Consider the following 23959-nt stretch of genomic DNA (forward strand, 5'->3'; position numbering starts at 1 on the left):
ATTGGCCATAGTTGCTTATAATATCATCTTTTGAACTTCTTAAAATCCATAGAATCTTTGCTATTGTCTCTTTTTTATTCCTGCTACTTTTGTTTCTTTTTTCTTGATTAATCTTGCAATAATTTATAAATTTTAGTTCTTTCCCCAAAAAAGTATTTGGTTTGGCTGATTCTCTTCATTGTGTATTTATTATCTCTTTCATTGATTTCTGTTTTTATCATTATCTGGTTTTATCAGTATGCTTTTCTTTTACTTTCTCTGAGTTTGATGTTCTGTTCTTTTTCTAAGTTCTTGGGACAAATACATAAATCTTTGCTATTCAACTATTCCTTTTGTATGCATTGAACTCTGAATTTCAATACGTGTATTCCTCCATCGTTTTCATTAAAGAAATTTAGTCTTCTTTCTTACTGTTGCTCCTTTTAAGAATATACCCTTATTATCTGACTTCTTTTAAGATAATACTTTTGTTGTCAGATTTTGTTTCATTATGATATGAAAATCTAGGGTGGTTTCCTTTTTATGTACCCTATTGGTGTTCAAAGAGTTTCCTGAAGAAACAGAGAGATGTTTCTCATTGGTTTTAGAAAATTATTAACTGTTATCTTTTCAAATATTTATCTGCTTCATTTTTTCTCTCCTACTTTCCTGGGACTCCTGTTATACAACTGTTAGGCTTTTTCACCATTTCATATATTTTTCTGTACTTTCTATATTTTCATTCCTTTGACATTCCATTATTCAGACTGAATATTTTCTACCAGTCTTTCTAATGGTTTACTAATTTTCTCTTCAGTTGATTCCAATGTGCTGTTCAAATTATTTATCTGAATCATAATTTTTTCCATATATATATTTTTTAATTTCTAGACTTTCATCTTAACCTTTTCATAAATTTTAATTAGCTGAAAAAAGTTTCCAAAATCTTATATATTTTCTTGAAGATATATTTCGTAGTTATTGTGGTAATTGTAATAACCATCATTTGTTGCTCTGAATCCACTGTTGATTTTCTCTACGTCTGTCTCTTAAAATTCCTGGTAATGTATAATTGAATGCTGATGTATTTATTTCCTATGGCTACTATAAAAAAGTACCACAAAGCGGATGGCCAAAAATAATAAAAATTAATTTTCTCACAGTTCTGAGAGCCAGGAGTCTGAAATCAAGGTGTCTGCCGGGGTATGTCCTCTCTGAAGGCTCTAGGGAAGAATCATTCCTTGTGTCTTCCAGCTTCTGGTGGTGGCTACTGGTGATCCTTGGCATTCCTTGGCTTTTAGCTGCTTTACTCCAATCTCTGACTCCATCATCACATTGTTTTCTCCTATGTGTGTTTTTCGGTGTGTCCTTTTCTCTTCTTATAAGGACACTCGTCATTGGATATAGGTCCCAATTGAATCTAGTGTGATGTCATCGCAGCTTGATTACATCTGCAAAGACCGTATTTCCAAAGAAGGTCACGTTCACAGGTACCAGAGTTAGGACTTGATCATTTTAATTTGGGGGTACACAATTCAACCCACTGTAGCTGGATACTACTTATGGAATGTTTTTGAGAATTTGATAATGTTATTTTTCTCTAGAGTGAGTTTAGTCTATTATTTTTTGAGTAGAGCAGAAACTAAGCTCATTTAAGCTTGAGTACAGTTTTTGTAAGATTGTCCTGATTTATCCCACATCTATAGTTTAGAGAACAGAGATTCCCCACTGAGAGCTGGCATATTCTAGATTCTTTCCATTTTGGCAGATCCTATTTCCAACTTTTGTCTTCCTAGCACTATAAGACTGATAAAAAAACTTTGCTTTTTAGAGGCTTTGAACTTACCTTTTTTATTTCTTGGCCCTATGCAGCTTAAGAAATTGGCATATGCATCCAGCGGAAAACTGGAATGTCAGATTCATTTCTCTATATCTCCATTCTCTCTGGGATTGAACCCTCGAGTTTGGGGTTCCTTGTCCTTCCCAAACTCAAAAATTTGTCTCTACAACATTGTGAGTTTGCCAGAAACTCTGATGGCTTGTCTATTCTGATGACTGTAACGTTCTTGATGTGTCTTCAACACTTGACAGTGTTTATTGTTATTATCACAAAGCTAGATCTCTTCTTTCCCCACTACTGAGAGTGATGTGGGTTCAGCCTTAAACCTCACCTTGTCCTTGGTTTGAGAAAGAGTGTGTTACAAGGAGAGATTCCAGGAAATAGATATGTTTATTCATAACAAAGATTTTTAGACTGCTCCTCTTTCCTTTTTAATTCTGTTTTTGCTTGTGAAAGTTGTATCCGTCTTTATGGAAGGTCAGAAATGCTATCAATATACATTTCTTGCATAAATGATGAACTGAAAAATAAACAGGTATTCAAAATAGATTGTCTACCTTATGTGAACTCAATTATTTTCCATAATAATGAGGACGATAGTCAACAACAGTACTGCCTTTAGCAAACTTCATCTTGTTAGATTTTGTCTGTGATTTTGGTCCTAAATTCATTGGCTGAGTTCCCATAATATGTTCCTGTACACACCAAATGTCACCTGAGTGACTGTCTACTTGGATATAAGCAAGTAGACCATAAATGATGACATTTGGTCTGTACTCAGAGGAATGATTAATAACTTAGAATATTCAATAAGGAAGAAGAAAATAGAAAAATAGTAACTAATTGTTTTTAATTGTCTTTGGAAATACATTTGGGCACACAGTCAATGCCTGTTGAACTTCTGGTTTAATATTCTACCTGTGCCAGAAGTCCAGTTAGAGCAGTCTATAATGTTTTCAATTATTATCTTTTGCTTGTGAAATTTGCAATTATTTCCTGAAAATAAAGCATGTAGAAGAAAGCCAAGATAAAAAGTACAAAGCCCATACTTTAATTGTAGACCTAAAAAAGTTTGCAGTTCAGATTTCCAATTTTATTTCAATTTTTTCAGTTATTTGATGCCTAATACTTTAATATATTAATTAATTAGAGATATTGTTACTTTCTCCAAAACAATATGATTTCTAAAGTGTTGACTTAACCTCATTTACATTTCCATTGTATATAATGAATTTTTCTGGCTGGTACTTGGGGAGACCAGAAAAGCTCTGGAATATGAGTTGAGGGTAACTAGAGAGTGGGATGCCCTTGCAGTTACTGATAATGACACGGTGTAAGCTATGATTTGAGGTTGAAGATCATGGAAGGGGAGGAGGTTAGATGTTTGAGAGGTCCCAAGATATTGGAAGGATCATATATGAATTTTTTTACATCACCAAGAATTACCACAGGAGGAGTGCTGTATTAAGGTGGTAAATTTCAGCTATCTCAGTTCACTGAAATTCATTTTCAGTGGAAGATATGGGATTTATCATTATTTTATATTTAAGATTAATAGCATTGCATTTAGTATACTCTAAACCTTTAGATTTTTATATATAGACTTACATGTAACCAAAGGAAAGGAAAGAGATCATAATTAACACCATAGCCTGAAGGCATAATGTTTTACCAAATCACCAGCAGATTGTTTATCTCCACTTATTGGAGTTGTGTGAAACTCCACACAATTAGGTAAAAAATTAGGAGATTTAATATTTTAAAAAATCAGTCCAAATAATAATGATTGTAGTAGCTATTACTTGCAAAACTCTGTGTTACATGATTACAATGAACATATGAGGTAAATATTATTGTTATCATTTCATTATTGAGAAACTGAGGTACAAAAAGTTTAAATGGATGTGCAAGGTTAAAGAGTTAGTAAGTGAAAGAACAGGAGTTTTAACTTAGACAGACTGACTCCTGTGATCTTAATCTGACCCTATGACCAAGACAAAGTGCATATTAATAGACTTCATGCAGACTATTATTCTCACAGTGTGCTTTTCTATTTCAAATTTCTTTGGTTGTTCAATTTCATTACATCCTTCCAAATGGTATCTTTTGTTTTTCTGTCCTTAAATGAAATCATTTTATAGGATAATGTTATCAATTTTGAAGGTGATGAATTGCTGCATTACTTTTCAAAGAGCTGCTTCAGCAAGCTGTCAAGTATAACATTTCTTCAATAAGCACTGAGGTCACGAATCATCTTGTCTCAGCCCTAACAAGGACTCTTCCTTCGCTAGTGATGCAATTAGTTGTCAGGTGTCATCACACGTTGTTTCCTCATAATTAATTCAATACAAATATCGAGTTGCATGGAAGCTCATTTTAAACAGGATTCCAGGGGTCTTTTGAGCCTTATTCATTGAAGCATAGATGGTGAGCAAAACTGGTTGTGCAGCTGGTACTCCTCAACACATTTAAGTATCTTTCATGAAAAATACTCAGTCAGACAGAGGGAATATTATAAAAATCTGTTTAATTAAAACCAAATAAGAAAGGAGGTGGCAAGTTTATTAAGAAGTAGGCATAAAACATGTAACACCAAATATTGTTATAGACTTTGTATTTGCTCTTTCCTCTGCATGGATTTCTTCCTGGGATTTTTTTCATAGCTGCCTCCTTCTCATCATTCAGGTGTAACATTTAGTTCTCATTCTTAGGGAGGTTTTCTTATCACCTTACCTAAAACAGCATTCCTTTCTCTTGTTATTCTCTATCACAAGACTCTATTTATTTCATTCATTAGGTACTGTTAGGGATGGAATATTTGTGTCCCCCTAAAATTTATGTGTTGAAATCCTAACCCCCAATACAATCACTTTGTGATCATATTAGGAGGATCTAATCACTTTGGAAGGTGATTAGATCATGAGGACAGGGCCCTCATAGACGGGATTAGTGTCCTTAGAAGAAGAGACACCAGGGAGCTCTCTCGTTCTTTCTACTGTGGACCAGGGAGAGGGAACAGGCCCTCATCAGACACTGAATTTGCCAGCTCCTTGAACATGGACTCCACAACCTCCAAAACTGTGAGAAATAAATGTTAAGATGTAGGATTTCAGGGCACCTCAATTTTCCTTCTGCAATACCTCATCTTAAATACTGTTTGAACTGATAAAAGTCACTAGTCATAATTTGTCACTAATGTCCTGGTTTTCATGCTATATTGTGATTTTTATGTCATCTGTGTCCATATCAGTATTTCATGACACATTAGCAAGAAATTTAAATATTTTTCCAACATGTTTATATGATTCATCCCACTTCATTAATTGGATTATCAAACAATTCAAAAGCCTATGAATTATTTGTATTCAAAATTTATTGCTTCCTTTGTATGAGTTACTGTTATTGGTGTAATCTGAAATCAATTTTCATTACAATTAGCACCTCAGTGTCAGAATTATTTAAATTTATTATTACTTTTGTTTTGCATTTCATTAATTTTAGTCTACATTTTCTCTCAGGTCTTTACTAAATAAATGTAATATTCACATGTGCCTTCAATTCAGGAGTTTGCAGTTTCTTTCTTATTTTAATGATACTTTCCCAACAACATTTTTTCAAATCGTAGGTCTCCCAGCCTGTTTTCCTTCCCATATTCCTTCGGTCCATTCCAGTGATATCCCAAATAGGAAAAGTGTTGTGGAGGAATGTCGTAATGGAAGGAGACACCAATCTTAAATAATTTTAGTTAAAGTATATAATTTTTGAAATTAAAAAAATAAATGTATATAACCACATGCATACATCGATAAGTATCCTGAGATAGTGGAAGTAAGGGGCCCTGCAACTTAAGCTTCCTTATTTCCATGGTACGTCCATCTCTGTTCAAAAGTATTAAAGAGAAAAACCACAGGCCCAAAATGGTGTCACTTGCACTAAAGCCAATGATACCAAAACTAGATTTAATACTTAACCTAATTGTAGTTCCAGCCTTCACCAGAAATGCAATCTTCATTAACCAGTCTGGAATTTTCCGGTCAGCACCAATGAGGTAATCTGCCAGAGTGACCCTCTCCTTCCCCACCCAGGGAGAAGAGAAATCTACACAATTAAATGCTTGCAATTCCTTCCCCCCATTTCCCCCATGTCTTGGCCTAAAAATAACCCTTTCTTTTCTTTTTGTTAATAGCTCCCTTGCCCCACCCTTCTTCCTATAAAAACCTTCCATTTTGTACAACCCCTCAGAGCACCCTGCTAGTTACCAGATTGGACTGCTGCCCGATTCATGAATTGCCTAATGAAACCAATTAGATCTTCAAATTTACTCGGTTGAAATTTGTTTTTTTAACAAAAGTAAAACTAAGAATATCATCTTCTTTAGTGTGTTTGATAGATAGATGTATGCTTTCAATGCTAAACTCCAAGGAAGATAAGAAACACACTTTATTATTATTTTTTTAATCTGTATTTTATAAACAAATTGGAGAGAAACTGTAAGCAGATAGGTTAGGGGGTCCTGGGAGAAAGAGAACCAGGCATGGCTTTCTTGACATAAGAGAACCCGTTTTGCACTAAGCGATTTTGTTCCTGAGCCTGGCCACAATGCTTGCCCTTGAACAGGCCTTGGTAATTAATGATCTTAAGGTAACAAAGGAATGCAGGAACAGAGGAAAGGCAGTGAAGCAATAGTGCAGTGATACAGTCCTAGTTGCTCCTCAAGGGAAATACATAATGTTAATATACCTTTGAGTTCTGTAGGAACTAAGGCCTCCACCCAGTTGGAGGATGGAATGATGATGTTGACCATCCTGACTTCAGTCAACTAAAGCTTGAACTCTGTCGACCTTTGCCCCAATTCTATGATGAATTCTCCTCTGCTCAAGCCCCTTTATGAATATGTATGTACCCTTAGCTTAAAACTTCCCCAGTTTTGCTGTTCAGGGAAACGTTGCTTTGGGAAAGATCCCCAGTGTTCTTACTGAAGTCGAATTGGGCTTCTGTACCCTGACACCAAATTAAATCTTGCAAACAGAGTTTTGGGTGAAGTAGGAAAGAATAGCTTTATTGCTTTGATGGGCAAAGGGGGCCACAGCGGGCTAGTGCCCTCAAAACTGTGTGTCCTGACCTGGAGGGGGTAGTGAGGCATCTTAGAGTGTTCAAGGAGCAGGGCGTGGTCAGCTCATGGACATTGTTCTGATTGGTTGGTGGTGAGGTAATAGGGAGTCAGCATCATCAACCTTCTGGTTTCAACCAGTCTGGGGTCTACGTGCTGGTGGGCAGCAGTCAGTTAACTTCTCCCACGTGGTTGGGGTTTCAGTATCTGCAAAATAGCTCAAAGGTATTGTTGTGTGCATCCCATGAGGGGGAACCTGGACCCTGCCGCAAGGCTGCCCTGTTGTTTCTTTTGACTGTTCCTCCCTGGTCTCCACATCCCCTCCCCTCCCTAATTAGCAACTGTTTGAACCTGCCCATTGGAACTCAGGGAGGGTCATGGAGGCTGAATGAAGCCTATTTCCTGTAATCAAGAAATGGGGGACACAGGAAGGCTTTTGTGCCCAGGAGCCCCACAGGGTCCTGCTCGGTTCCATCACTTGCTGCAAGTAATAAATCTTTCCTCCTCCCACACTTTGGCTTGGTTATGTCTATTGGCTCAACAACCACCAAGAGGTGAACCCAGTTTTCAGGTAACAAAACTATGTAGCTCTTTGAAAGAAATTCTGTTTTCTTAAAATTTGCATTGAAAAGTTGATATATTTTTTAAAAAATGGATACAGCTTTAGGAACAATAAGACCAAGTTTAAGAAAAGCTGAGAAAATTTTAGACTATAATCCCTTGATAAAGTTTGCTTAATTTATTACTGATTCTAACTGCCTACCATGGAGATGGAATTCAATAAATATTGGTGACTGAGCACATTAATGAGTAAATGAACTACAACATTTGAAATAATTAAGAATCTAACAACCTAATATTTAATGAGCAGGATGAGCAGACAACATGAATAGAAGGAAAAATATTCTCCTGATTGAGAAAAAATGTAATGGAGGAATATAATGTATTCACAGTAATATTAATTTTCATTTAAAATTTTCTTTCACTTAAGGGAGGAATAATGATGCATAAAGTTGTGCTGTTCTAAGAAAAGAGATTCAATGCTGGGGCTAATTAGTGAACAGTACAACTAGTGAGCCATCAAAAGACTAATCAGTGGCCAAAGCAGAGATGAAAGTTACCAGTGTCACTGGTAAATTGAGGACTCTCGGTAGGAAGCAGCTCTACATTTTCCCAATTACTATGCTTCCCTTCTACTGAGCTATGTGAACCCATACTCCTTAGTGGTACCTTTGCCAAACTATTTAACTTTTTAGCCGCATCTGTTATTATAGTCCTATTTTTTTGTGTTTGAGGCACAGTCATGTTCATTTTAAACTGGGAGCCACAGAGCTAAGTCAAAGGGCTTCTCTCCAAAGTGCCAGCTTCCGGACTCAAGAGTGTGTGTTGGTGCGTGTGCGCGTGTGGGCCCCTGTGGTGGGAAGGGAGTGGAGAGTTGAGTCTGGATCTCTGATCCCTCTCCTCCCTCTTCTAAGCTCCAGCTCCACTGGCATTGAAAGGAAAGGCAGGAGAGAAAAGGAAAAAAAAGGCAAGTATCTTATCTGTAGGCATGAATGCAGCCTCATTCTGTTGGTTCTCACTGCTTCTCTGGTTAACATAATAGCAGGAGGGAAGGTGGATTATAATTATTATGTATGTATTTCTTTGCTGAAAGTTCCCGCTCACAGTGGGAGCGTGATTCTGTTAGTAGCAGGATTGATTTGCTGTTCTGAGTGTCCATTTGAGATTTGCAGTCTCAACTTTCAAGCCTATCATCTGCATGGTTGAGTGTTTACCTCCAATTGAGAGTTCAGCTGTTCAGTTGCAGGGCAAGTGTTGTCTGTAATCAGGGCTGGAGTTTTCCCAGGAGTAAACAAGAAGAAGGGACAGTAGGAAGAAAATGCAAAGCATCGATGAGGATGCCTGACTGTGGAATCTAAGTTGGGGGAGGAAAAGAGGTGTAAAGGTGTTAGGGTCAACAGAGGAAAGTTCTGTTGATGCTGAGAAATTATCAGAATTTGAATACTAAGCATGAAAATTTTGAAGTTTCTATTTTGTGAGTAGTAAGTAAGGTTGAGAATGCTGCTGGGGCCCCAGCATCACCTGGGAGCTTTTTATAAATGTAGAATCTCAGATGAATCAGGATCTTTATTTTAGCAAGTTCTGTAGTTGATTCAAATACACGTTAAGGCTGAGAAATACTGGTCTAGAATAGTGGGTCTCAACTCTGGTTGCATAATAAAATTACTGGGGGAGTTCTTAAACTATTCCTGATTCCAAGTGAGAAAGCCTTGGGGTGAGGCCCAGGCATTTATATTTTTTAAAACCAGAATTTGACCCTGACAGTGGTTGGTAAGTAAGGAGTCATCAGGAGACAGAAAGGTTCCAGGCTCATCTACCTGGATTTTCAAGTTACCAGGTTTCCACATTCTAGTCAACTCCAGCCAGTTGTGGCCATGTGGAGATACAGATTGTGAGATCAATTTTTCAAAAGAGGTAAGAAATTTGGTTTTCATAAGAAATATCTATATTTTAAAATCATGGTTAAAATTAAAAAGAAAAAAATAAACTTGGTAGGAATTTCAGAAACAATCGGTTAGATTTTTGACTTGGAAAGAATGGTAGTTTTAAGCCTTCTGCGGTGTCAGCGTACCACAGCTGTCTCTCTTTTCCAACTGTTGCATCACATTAAGTAAGTTTATAGTGACTTAGAGTAGCAGTGAGTAAAACTGCTGAGGATTTTACAGGAATCAGGATAGTCACGTAGTCACGTTGGCTTTATCATCTTCTTCACTCTGGAAACACAATGATCAGTAGCCATCAGGGAAAAATGTGGCAGAAAAAGAGAAATCCAGAGAAAAACTCATGCTTCTGTCTTCATTATATAGAAAGCTTTTCTCTGTGGCACAGAAATACTTAAGTCTTTGCGTTGTCTCCTCACCCAGAGTATATGAAAAACCACAGACTTTTTTAGCTGTTTTTGTTTTATTCTTTCCATTCTGCCTTTCCTGGATAAAGTCTCCCTTTCTGCTTGACACATTATTTTTTCTTTAGATAAATTAGTAAAACCAATTAAGTTCATATCAAGTACTAGAAACATGGTAACCTTTTTCTTTTATAAAGTGATTTGAATATCTGTTGTAATCCATTATGTGCAAACATTCTCTTTATTAAAATTGTTTCTGTTATCCGTATGCCATGGAGAACCCATAATCTGCCTTATGACCCCTAACTTAAAACTTCTGTTACCCATACACAGAGCAGGGGGGAAAGCTAACTCCTTTTATTTTGCAATAGACCTTGAAGCCTAGAGACCAAAATCATTAGCAACTAAAACCTTGGATCCTCTTTCCTTGAAAGCAGAGAGGTCTCTGTCTTTGAAACTTATGTATGAGCAAAGGGAAACAATTCCATTAATTTTGGGGAGACAGGTACCACAGACCCATTGAGAAGGCTGAATTCTTTCAATGACAGAAATAAAAGAACAAAGGAAAAGAGTAGTCTCTATAGAACCTGAGATTAAATATTCTTATATAATTAACCATTATATATATAAATAGTATATATGTATGTATATCATTTTATATATAAATTTGTATTTATATATTTGTTTATGTATATGTATATATATGTTTATGCGCTCCAGGTACATAAAATTGAATTATATACATGATATTAGAGACCAGAGTTAAGTAAAATATGATTATGCACTCGTGTTTAACAGACCAGTGGCAACATAAATGTAAACAGAGGAAAGTCCAAATTCCAAAAGAGAATGATCAGTATTATCAAATGCCACAAAGATGTCCAATAAAATGAGGACTTTAAATTATCTAAGAAGTTCCAAATCAGAAGGTCAAAAGGATTCTCCTGTCGTGGTGGCAACTAGAGCCACTGTGCAGTAGAGAGATGAATGGTGAGGTGAGATTCTGGAGACAGGAATTATAAAGGAGGAAAAAGAATAGAGCTGACAATGAGGTGGGAAGAGAGTGAATGCTTGAGGGAGTGGTCATTTTCTTAAGTTTAGTTATTGAACCAATAGGGAAAGATGTTAGAGACAACAGTGGTTGGTAGGAAGTGGACTGGATCCAGACAATGAATGAGGGGATGGGGTCACGCTTCCTCTGACAAAAGGAAAAAGGGAAAGCTGAGTTGGGGTGTAGGTAAATTATCTGGACACAGAGAAGCGCTTCAGCCGAGAGGCTTTCACTACCTCTGTCGAGAAGACACTTCACTTCTTTTGCTACCAGCCTGGTGGAAACCACCCTCACCTCTCACCTGGACTATTGCAGTTGTCTCATAACCATTCTACCTGCTTTTAACCTCACCTCTCTTCTCTCTTTTCTCAGTACTGCATCCAGAGTCATGTTAAAATTAAGCCTGATCGCATGACCCCTCTGGACAAGACCCTCCAAATATTTGACAGAAAAGCCAAAGTCCACATGGTGACCTATTTGATCTGCCTGTGTTCTGCCACTCACAGCCATCCTCACTCGGAAACTCGCTGAGCCATCTGCTTCTCTGTCCTTGGCGCCCTGGTTCCGGCCACAGAGGCCTTTGTGCAGGCCTCTAGCTGTGCTCCACTCTCAGCCGGGACTTTGCCCTTGATGTTCCCTCTCCCTGGAAGGCTCCTCCCCAAGAATCATAGCTCAGCTTCTTCACTCCTCCAGGTGCCACATCCTCACTGAGGCCTTTTCAGGACACTGTCTACAAGTTCTGCAGTGTTCCTCGGTTGACATCTTCTATCCCAATTGCCTGAATCACATTTTCAGTTTAGCCTAGAGCTACTCGATCTGTGTAACAAACTACATATTTTCCTGATGCGCCTTGTTTTTTGTCCGACTCCACCGTGAGAGTAAGGACTCTTATCTCTTGTTCACTGCTCCATCCTCAGCTCCTAACCTGGTGACTGGCATGGTCGGCACTCAGTACGCATTTGTATGAATTGTGAGAGATAGTTTAGGGCTCGCATTCTCTGGGGACAAGTTAAAGGTTTTCTGAGGAGTAGTGATGGTCATTTTAGGCTAGAAGTGGACCCTTTAGGTTAGAAATACACCTATTTGTATGATTTCTGTCACCAAGTTCAATGCTCAGGAGTTGACAGTGAAGGACATAAGTTCCTTGACACATGTTAATCAGCATTGCTCAACAGAAATATAATGCAGACCACACATGCAAGCCATATTTGTAATTTTAAAAAATTCTTTCCAGCTTTATTGAGGTATGATAGACAAGTAAAAATTGTATATATTTAAGGAGTACAAAATGATGATTTTATATATAGGTATGTGTGTGTATATATATATATATATATATATATATACACACATTGTGAATTGATTATCACAAACAAGGTAATTAATGAGATTTTACATTCTTTTTTTACACTAGGTCAGTGAATTCTGGTGTGTGTATCACACATACAGCATATTTCAATTCAGATTTGTCATAGTTCATGTGCCAAATAGACCATGTGGCTACTGGTTGCTGTATCAGACAATTGAGAGTGGACAAATGTAGAGTTGGAATGGTTGGTTCTAACTGAAAGATACAATATGGAGGCAACTGAGTATAAAAACAAGACAGTTGTTGAAATGATACAACAGAAAGCCAGTTACATCAGTAGGAGAAAATAGTGGGACAGAAGAGAATTATGAAAGGAGTTCCAAATTATGGCAAAGGATAAATTCAGTGGGATTAAAGCCTAGGAGTTTGTGATCAGAGATTATCTAAAGCATGAGATGGACATGAAAGTTGTTATGGACCAAAAGTACAATTGAGTAGCAACAGTGGTCCAGGAAAATGAGAGGTGTTGTTGTGAACAGTAAGGTTGTTGCCAAAGTCTTCATTGAATGTGGGTGGAGGCGAGCAGCTTTCAGGTCAATAGATGACAACAGTGGAGTGCAGAAGGTGAACTACTGGAACTCATGACACCCAAAAGAGAAGGCTTTATTTAGGACAGGGTGAAACGATAATCTGTTAGAAGGGTTAATGTGGGTTCTAGAGATGACTAGGAGAATTCATCAATATGTCAGAGGGAGAGTGATGAGAAAGAGGGTGGAGTGTAAAAACGGGGAATATTAGGATAGAATAGAAGACAGTCAGCTGGAACAGTCAGGGTACGCCCAAAGTAGAAGAGCAAAGCATACCTGTTGTCAAATCAGAATTTGGGGCTGTTCGATTATATTTCAGTAAGGATATTTCCTGGCTGGCTGTGAAGGAGAATTTTTCCTCAGATAAGCTGGCACTGTCACACTAATCTTTTAACATCATACATATGGTTCTTCCCAAGGGCAGAAGTAGTCTTAGGTAATGTCTGTTCGATAGCCAAGATGAACTATTTAAGTCTGAGAGGCTTTATCAAGGCAACTCTCTCCTAGAATTCACAGTATATTTATTATCCTTGATGTCACTTTTCATATTACCTCTTTCAGAATCTTCTTTAAAGGGATAAAGGAGCCCCCAGCTGAGTCCTGGGTCTCGAAAGAGTTCGTCTGAGACTTTAAAGGAGAATCAATATTTAAAACTCTAAGGCAAGAAAGAAGAAAAGTCAGTATTTGTGTGGGAATATTTTGTTTATTTGCCCAAAAAGACTGAACTAATTGCAAAAGTAATCTTAAGTTATTCATTCAACTTCGTCATTATTCAGTATTCATTCAACAAACATTTGCTGAATTTTAGATAGTTATCAGGCACACTACAATGTTTCACAGTGATGAAAAAGATAAAATCGTTCTCAAAGAGATTCAAATTAAAGCAGGAGACTGACAGTTAACTAGGGAATTAAAATAGAATGTGGAGGGACTGTCAAGGGCCCCCCCTGACTTGTGGGTGGTAGGTTGGTAGAGATAGAACGTTATCTCAGCCAACATATAGCCATCCCCCAAGTAACCAACACTGCAGAGCATTTACTGAGTATGAGAACATAGAAGAGAGCACCATATGACACATCAGTACAGCGTAACTGCATGATGATCCTTTCCAACATCTGTTTTAATTTTCCCTAAAAATTTCATCTTCCTGTACTAATCATCACAACTTTGCCTCTCAAAAATTTCAGATTCTCTCCTCTCTCATCCACATACCTTCTCAAAATCCAGTCGTGCTTACATTCCTCTCTGCAAGACAATGCTCAGCTAAGAGAAGTAGTTCCCAAACCTGACTGCACAGTAGAATCACCTGGGGAACTTTTGCAATGCTCTCTGACCAATTAAATCATCATCTCTGCAGGCATCAACATGTTTTTTTACAGTTCCCCAGGTGCTTCCAATGTTTTGGCAAGGTTGAAAGCCACTGCCTTACAGTGTTCAGCAAACCCAAACCTGGTCTTAATTCAAACCATGTCTTGTGGTCTTGTGCCTCGAGCATGACCTGTATAAAGAGCTTAAAGTCATGGATCCTCCCAAACAATCCAGGTCAAACGCAGTGGTGTTCTGAATGCAAATTAAGATAGAGAATCGTGCGGGTTTGAGACTGAGTGGAATCAAAGCTGATCCTGCAGTTTCCGGTCTGGGCAGCAGTGCAGAAGGTAAGTGCAGCTAATTACATATAATTCGTAATATGTTTGTAATAACTAAGGGTCACTGGAGTACCTAACATGAATGCAACCAGGTTGTTTTAGAAACTTAGGGTTTTTTTTTTAAAATAAGAATGCAATTAACTATATTATTTTTGAAATGAAAGCAATCAGTCCATGTGATGCTAAGGAAGTCTTAACTCTAATGGAGAATGTTTCTAGATGATGGTATTCATATTAAGAGAATATTACACAGGAATATGCTTTATCTGGGGAGAGATTAAGCTTAGACTGTGGAATAGACAAGTCATGTTCTTTTTTAAAAGATACTTTTTTTTTTTTTGCATTAAACCCCACATTCTTTGAACCATTGAATCTTCAAATCTCAGTAGTATTCTAAAAGGAATAATGCTTTCCCGCAAGCGTATTCATATGGGAGCTTTAAACAAAAGGAAAAGAAAAGTAACTATTACTTTGTAATTGAGGAGGCCTGAATGAGTTCCACCCTTCAATCAGAGTCCTACCAGCGTTCAGTAGCACAAAACGTGTTCCTCAAACTTCCTCACACTATAATTTTATGTACTTTTCTTTATAATTCCCCAAGATGTCTTAGAATTTCCACCATTTTTACATATCTTTTATGCAATTCTTACCAGTAAAGTTGTAAAATAAAGCCACTCTTATCCTTCTATCCATTTAGGGTTTTTGCACCCAGGGCATAAATATAGTGCTATGAGTTTGGTTTTAGCAAACAATGTATGTGTCATACCTTATAATTCTTTCCTGGCTTTGGTTTGACATTAAAATAGGAGAAATGGCATACTCAGAGCTCTGTTACCTTTTATAGCAGACATGCAGTGTTCTCCAAGAAGATGAATGACTGGGTTACATTCTGATTATTAAAGTGAGTGAGGTTTATTACTCTGTTCAACAAAAGTGTATTTAATAGCATTTTCATTATATTCAAATCATTTCCAGAGTTACACACTTAAAAAGTAAATGAAGTGTAGTTCTGTAGAGAATCACTCCTGTGTGAATTCAGGCAAAGTAAGAATAGTATATTATTCTTAATGGAAAATGCTGAATACATATTTGAGCTATAAATACATGTAAAGATGAATGATATGTTTTCCAAGGGTATTTTACTGTGAAGTTAAAGGTGATTAAGGCAAAATGTATTAAGAAGTTTGAAGATTTCTTTTGGAAAATGGGTGGCGTGCTCTTCAGTTTCTGCAGCCTTATCGCGGTCCATCCCTCAAGTCGCTCCATTTGCTCCGCGCAACACCTGCTTTGTGTGTGTCTTGATGTTCACGTGCTGAATGATGGTATTTCCCCTACTTCCCTGGGGAGGCATGAGTCCCTTCTGCTTCCAGGAAGAGCTCTGCATACATGTCTGTGCATAATATTTTCTCTCACTCCTCACCCTTGTTCTTTGGGATTAGGCGAAATCCTTCCACGTAACCGGCCTAAATAAGCCTGGTAATCAGGTAATATAAAGTATTAAGCCTCAATAAAGCTGGGAGAAAAAAATGTAAAAATACAATGTAAATAATAAAAAGAATATAAGGTAATGAGAGAGAAAAGTTGTTTTACTATCTCCACAACATAAATTATGATATTGATCGTCCAAAGGTGGGAATGATATGAAAGGGGAGTTAATTCTGTAGATTTAAATAAAGGGATGATCAAAAGTTAAGGGAGATGCAAAAGGGAGGAGATATGGGGATATATGTATATGTATAGCTGATTCACTTTGTTATACAGCAGAAACTAACACACCACTGTAAAGCAATTATACTCCAATAAAGATGTTAAAAAAAAGTTAAGCTAAATTAACAAATCATGTATAATTTTCCAATTTTTACAATTTAAAAGTCACCTTTATTCATAATTAAGTAATAGGTAAAAGGACTAATGAAATAACATTTTACTCGATTACTTAATATTCCAGTGGCAGAGTGTGTTGCTCTGTCTTATCCGTCGAGTCCTTCTGCATTGAATTAGGGCAGCACATTTGTAAGTAAATCTCAGTTTATAGACTTATATGGTAACTTCAGTTTTTTTCATTCTGGTTTCTTGCATCAGTCATGTTAACCTGTATTGATTTTTATAATCTGGAAGAAATTAGATCAGGCCACTTAGAAGTGAGGCTGTTGGTCAGAAAACAAACAAAAGAATTGAAAATGTGACCCACAACACTATTATTTAAAACAGCAGTGCCCTCTACCACTAGCTGTTTATAACTGTGAAACCCGCAAGGCTGCAGAAGCTGAGTCTCTTAAGAAAGCTCATTGCATTCTTTAATCTGAAAAGAGACTCTATTATAGAATTGAGCCTGATGTACAAGCTGGTAAACACATATTTGGCCAAGGAAAAATATTTACAGTAAAATAGTACCTGTCAGGATTCAGTATTTAACGAACACATTGAAATTAAGATGTATTTAAAGTTTTCAGTTAAAAATTTAACAAACACATCATCTAAAATAACTTCAGCTTTGTGTTAGTTTTTTCTTCAATTTTTAAACCAATTTTTTTTCACTTTTTTTAATTGAGGTATAATTGATCTATAACATTATATTAGTTCCAGGTGTACAAATAATGATTTGCTATTTGTATACATGGTGCAATGATCACCACAATAAGTCTAGTTGACATGCGTCATCATACAGTTACAACATTTGTTTTTCTGGTGTGAGAACTTTTAAGACTTACTCTTTTTTTTTTTTTTCCATGTTTCTCACTTCTCTTTGATCAGGTCTTTATTCAAAATTAGCTGTCCAAAATGATTTGACCTTTACCGAATAAGCAAATTTAAGTTTATGCCGCAGCCTTCTTTTCCTCTGTGGTGGGTTTCTTTTCTGCAGGCTTCTTTTTAGCGGGCTTCTTTTCAGCTGCTTGTTTCTTAGTCACTGGGGACATCTTTCCCACCAAAGCTTTCTTTCGCTTCTTCAGCTTCTTAACGCAAACAGCCTTCTTTCCTTTCTTTCCCACCACAGGCTCCTTGCCTGGAATCCCCTTCTCATCCGATTTGGCTTCTAGTGCTGCTGCTGCCCTATCCATCCGGATTTTGTGGTTCTTGGCCTGGCGAAGAATGGTGTTCCGGTGCATGGTCTTTGCATATGGGTTTAGCTTCAACATGATTCTCAGGTTTTTCAGTGGATTCTTCTTCAGGACTCTGCAATGAATCTTCTTGCGTGGTGCTTGCAGGACTCTTTGGATCTCTGGGCTTTTCAAGATTCTGCTAAGGTCTGTATTGAGCATCTTGTGCGTGGGGAGGTTGTAGTTACTCTTGAGGGGAGCAGCTTTACGCCAAGTGCCATGCAGCTCCTCTAACTTGCAGAAAAGCACTTTCAGTCCAAATGCAGGAGCGTCGCACATGCCCCCCAGGAGCAAGTTTCAAAATGTTCAGTTTGCTTATATTAAGCAGAGTAGTTCCAGGGATGTTTCTGAAGGCCTTGATGATACCGTTGTCCTCATTTTAGACGATGCAGGGTCCCCTGCGCTGGATACGGCGACGGTGTCTCACTTTGCCTTTGCCAGCTCTCATTTGCTGCGAACCGTAGACCTTTTTGGATATCATTCCTGGCCTTAAGGTTCTTCTGAAGCAAAACGGCCTCCTTGGTCTTCTTGTAGCCTTCAACTTTATCTTCAACTACCAAAGGAGGTTCAGGAACTTCCTCTGTACGATGACCTTTAGACATGGCCAGCGCTGGTAAAGATGAGGCAGCCAACGCAGAGCAGATGGCATATCGCTTCTGCATTGTATTCAGTCTGCGGTGCCAATGTCGCCAGGTCTTGGTTGGCGCAAATATACGGCCCCCAAGACACATATTTCCCAAAGCACCCTGGCCAGAACAGTGAGTGCCGCCACCTCAAACCCTGGGAATTCGAACCACAGGCCTGCCAGTACCCCAAGACTCAGCACTGGTTTGATAACCTGCTAATTCACTGACAGCATAGGGCTGTCTGTTGTTTTTGCGCAAGTTGATGTGAACAAAGTTCACAATATCTGGTCGAATGGGAGCCTTGAACACAGCAGGCAAAGTGACATTTTTGCCAGCTGACTCCCCCTTTTCAGAGTACACTGATATCAGTGGACGAGCACACACCATGGCAGGAGAGGAGAAGGCCACGCTCCCCTCAACCCGGCAGCTCCCACAGGAAAAGCAAAATCTACTCTTCTAACAACTTCCAAATATGCAATTTGGTGCTATTAACTATAGTCACCATGCTTTACATTATGTCTCCATAATTTTTTAAACCAATTTTAAAAATATAATCTAATGTGCCTGTAAATCATAATTTAGGCTGATTTTTTAAAATGTCTTTATCTTAATATTCTTTGATATTATTTTTAATATTGCTTATTACTCTGTTTATCCTTACAATTTTCTATACAGCATTTGGGTTGTATATTACTGAACAAAAATGAGTGGTTATAATCTGAAATTAGCAATCATTCTAACCCAATGAAAAACATTGATGAACTTTTGCTTAAGAATAAATATGAGTTTTATAATAAAAATATCAATATAATATTGATAAGTAGATCTTTTTGGATAACATTATTAACATTTAGATTATGAGATTACAGTCGGCCCTTGAACAACACAATTTTGACCTGTGGGGGTCCACCTATACACAGATTTTTTTCTCAGTAGCAGATACTACAGTCCTACATGATTTGTTTTTTTTTTTGTTTGTTTGTTTTGTTTGTTTTAGATTTGGATTTCTCATATGCGAGAGATCTTGTGGTATTTGTCTTTGTCTGACATTTCACTTAGGATAATGCCCTTTAGTCCACCCATGTTGTCATAAATGACAAGATTTTATTCTTTTCTATGGCTGAATAATATTCCATTGTTTCCATGTGTTGACCATTGTAAATAATGCTGCAATGGACGTGGAGGTGCATATATCTTTGCAAGCTTCCTTCAGATAAATACAAAGAAGTGGAATACCTGGATCATATGGTAGTTCTATTTTTAATTTTCTGAGGAACCTCCATACTATTTTCCATAGTGGCTGCAGCAATTTACATTCCCACCAACAGTGCACAAGGGCTCCCTTTTCTCCACATCCTCTCCAACACTTGTTATTTCTTTTTTTTTGATAATAGCCATTCTAATAGGTGTGAGGTGACACCTCACATAAGACCTGAAACCATAAAACTCCTGGATGAAAATATAGGTGGTCAGCTCCTGACATAGGTCTTAGCAATAATTTTTGAAATCCAACATCAAAAACAGAAGTAACAAAGGCAAAAATTGACAAGTGGGATGACATCAAACCACTTTCATTTCCTCTGCACAGCAAAGGAAACCATTAACAAAATGCAAAGGCAACCTACTGAATGGGAGAAAATATTTTCAAATCATATATTTGATAAGGAGGGGCTAATATCCAAAATACATAAAGAACTCATACAAATCAATAGCAAAACAATCACAAACAATTCAAATAAAAATTGGCAGAAGATCTAAATAGATATTTTTCCCAAAGAAGACATACAGATGGCTAACAGGTACATCATTAACCATCAGGGAAATGCAAATCACATCCATTTATTTCTAAGGAAAGTGGTACTAGCAATTTTCAAGACTTCTTCAGATTCACATATGCTAAAGTATGAATGTCTCATGTGTTTTCATCACGTTACATTACAAATTTATAACTTATTCTTTTAAGATTAATTAGAAGCAGTAAGGGCTAGTCTTTTTTTTTTTTTTTTTTTTCCGGTACGCGGGCCTCTCACTGCTGTGGCCTTTCCCGTTGCAGAGCACAGACTCCGGATGCGCAGGCTCAGCGGCCATGGCTCACGGGCCCAGCCGCTCCGCGGCATGTGGGATCTTCCCGGACCGGGGCACAAATCTGTGTCCCCTGCATCGGCAGGCGGACTCTCAACAACTGCGCCACCAGGGAAGCCCGAGGGCTAGTCTTTTGAGTCCAATTTTAGTGGTTTCATTGAAATATACACTGAGAAAAAAAGATATTTTATTGAGGTTCTTTTAAAAGCTATAGTCACTAAATCCTTTGTATTTTTTAATGACACTAAAATTCTATTCTATATCAAATGAAGCTATATGCAGTTTTTATTGCATATTTAGCAGTAGCTAAAAGAAAAAGTTAAATTGCTTAAAAGCAATAATTTACCCAAGACCTTGTGAATTTTAGAAAAGGACCACTATTCAAAAGATGTGGCAGCATACTATACAAAGTAAATACAGTTACTAAAATGATTTGGCATGCCACAGTAAGTTCCATTTGAATTTTGAAAATATATTCTTCTGGTTGTCCAGTTGTACATAGAAGCTGAAATCAGTGCTGAATTTTACATCTCCATCCTCCCAATGCCCAGTTTATCCAGTAGAACAATATGGCACTTTTTAAAAGTGCATCAGTGCTCCTAATCCACCAGGGTTTAATACATCATTTGTGCTGTGCAATGCATAGTTCCCTGGTGTTGTAAAAAGTTAATGCTGTTACAAAAAAGTCCCCAACACTCATGGGAGGAATTTATGTATGGGTATTCTCTGCTTTTCAAAAGTTCGCTGTACACCACTTCACTTTCACAAAAGACCTACATTAGCACATTAGTACCTGTTTTTGATAATCAAAAGAAATCCGAAGAGGATTTTTGTTTTTACAAAAAATGGTGAAAAGTGAAACTAGCATTCAGGGTTCGTCTTGTAGCAGCTGATGTATAGGCAGCATGCACCCCAAACCGTGAGAGTGGCACCTGCCATCTCCTTCCCAGGGAACTACACTTAGCATCTTAGCATCGAACCACCATAGCTTCGAACTGCATCTGTGAGCATCTGTGCTGTATCTTGATTTATTTTGTGCCTCCTAGCGAGATATGTCCTTAGGTAATTGCTTCTTTGCTTTATGCCATTTTGGCTTCTAGAAGGCTTCATAGAAATGCTCTGCTTTAGGAGAGCGGGAAAACCTGTTCTTGGGTAATCAAGGTGAATAAGAGTTGTATCATTTTATTGAGCTATGGCTTTTTGGGTTTAATAAGTACAAAACCTAGAAAATAGGGGTCAGTTTTTTATGGTATGTCATCTAATGTTAAAAACCATGTGGAGGACTGGATCTGTATCGCATTTCATGCTGTGCCCCCTGGGAGGATGGGGCCCAATTTAGTTTCAGTGGAGTCAGTTGAAACTTTCTGTGGAAAACCTTCAACCTAGTTAAATGATTAACTCTCAAGTAAAAAATAAATACATAAAATAAATATTTATGTATATATATCTGAAACATTCTCTGATTAGAAGCCATGTGAGTCTCACTAATAGTGTAAGTACAAATTAAACTAAAAAAAATCTGTTTCTTCCTTTTCCTCTGTTGGCCCCCTAGTCCCTACCCTAACCCCCAGCTTGCATTTTAAGACCCTTCTTCCCTAGCAAAGATCCCACAAACAAGAATTAGTCTGGTGTATTAATTGGTGAAATTAGTCAGGCTCTTTTTCAGTAAACCAGAACATGTTCTCATCCATTCATATCTCCCTATTGTTCAAATTAGTTGCCTTGGAAATTTAAAGCACCTAATATACTCCACAAAGATAATCATAATCTCCACTTCCATCGTGGTTATCAGTGATCAAGATGGGCTTAACGGTTGGTTCCTTTATCTTAACTAACTTTCAGACAGGTTTCTTCCTGAGGATAGGCCCCTGACCTCCCTTAGAAAATTTCCTTTTGAACACTTGTGATTGTAAATTCTTCCTCTGCCCCTTTGAGATGGAAATCTTCTCCAACCCAGAAACATTTTGCTCAAAGACCTGGGAGTTACCCCTTTGAAATGTAGTCATCTAAGATAATACGCCTCCTTCCCAGTCTCCGTTGGGGGGCAGCAGCCCAAGTTTGTTAATACGTGACAATTAACGAGCAAAGGTGACCTACTCACGTTGACCAAACCCCGCGCTGAGGTCCTTTAGTGCTTTTCCATAAACTAACTCCGACAATTAAAAGTCCTTCCTCTCCAGTCGAGTGAGTTGTCTCTCTTCTACTACACAAGTCTTGAGCAGGAGACTTGACCTTATTACAATAGTCTTGAATACAGTCTTCCTTGACACTTTTAACAAGTGTTCAGTGCAATTTTGCTTTGCGTCAATTATTTAGTTTTCCTCTCTCTCCCATTTCTGTACCATTTACACATACATCAATCCCTTGTCTTTTCGTCTATCTCAATATTTCTCAAAAAACTTTAATAAGAACCATGATTTGTAGGTTGCCTCTCTTGAAACCAAAATAAATGAATGAATAAAAAATAAATAAAATAAAGGGAAAGGAGAAATGAGGCAGGTTCCCAGTATGATTTTTGCAAAGGATACAGTATATAAATAAGAAGCTCATTAAGTCATGAGTACTAATTTAATACTCTCATAGTCTAAAGGAGAGGTTACAAATTGTATGATAGTAGGCCTGAGGATGGATTTTATTTGACGTGCTCAGTGTACTACAATTCAGGAGATTTCACATAAATTTTCAGGTTTCTAGCATCTTAAACAAATTGTGTAATCTCCCAACCCTAGATATTCATTCCAGCAAGACAGCGGAATCAACTGAGAAAATAGAAAAACAACAGCCTTCATTTAGAGATAACTTACAAAAGATATACCTCAAACTTATTTTTATTCGTTCTTCAAGCTGTTTTGAGCGTGTAATATATTCGTTTCTGCCAAGTGGTTAAAGTAGTAAATGGCTTCCGATGAAATATTTTGAGTTTCTGATTTCCAGGAAATTTGCACTTTATTTTTCTCAGCTTTATGTCAGCAAAACTGATAACCTTTTAGACCACCCAAATTTTATATAGAACTGTAACAAAAGTGATTTTTTTTACATTTTTCCCATATAATAAATTACATTTACTAGCATAGTTTGGTGTTATATCATTTTATTATTAAATTCTCTTTTTTTTAATACATTTCCATCTCTCTTTTATTATTTTGAGACAAAAGTGACTAAGGTTAATTCTGGGCTTAATACTCATTGTTAAATAAATAGTGAACAATTAATAAACAAGATTGATTATAGTTGGTGTGTGTGTGTTGTGTGTGTGTGTATGTGTGTGTGTGTGCTGACCCAAACCAGCATGTTTTTAGCTGGCTTTTTTTTTCATTTCACAGAACACTGGCTTCTAGTCAAGGTTCCACTCATCACTAGTTGAATAAATTTAGACAAGTCACTTAAGCCCACTCAGACCTATTTCCTCACAGTAAAATAAAGAGGCTGAAATACACATACTCTAAATTTCCTCAAGTTCTAAAATAACATAACATGGGGATTATCACTATGGTGAATGTTCGTGTATCAGGGCAAGCTTGAGTTCTGAAGTGAGGCAGAAACTTGGTTCAGTGGCTGCTGTGCTTCTAATATTTCAGTGTGAAATACGATGTTTACTATAGGTATTTTAATTATAGAATTTTTACTACAGATTTTTTAAATCAGGTTAAAGACATTTCTTTCTATTCCATACTTCCACGAGTATTTATCATGGATAGAGTCCAGTTTTATTAAATGCATTTTTGC

At 37.3% G+C, this 23959-nt stretch overlaps 1 pseudogene; it reads right to left on the reverse strand.

Moving 5' to 3' along the window:
* Nucleotides 1-17243: 17243 nt before the first annotated feature.
* Nucleotides 17244-18573, reverse strand: LOC115859321 (large ribosomal subunit protein uL4 pseudogene; annotated as a pseudogene).
* Nucleotides 18574-23959: the final 5386 nt, after the last annotated feature.

The sequence above is a fragment of the Globicephala melas genome, chromosome 13 (genome assembly GCF_963455315.2).
Source record: "Globicephala melas chromosome 13, mGloMel1.2, whole genome shotgun sequence".
NCBI lineage: Eukaryota > Metazoa > Chordata > Mammalia > Artiodactyla > Delphinidae > Globicephala > Globicephala melas.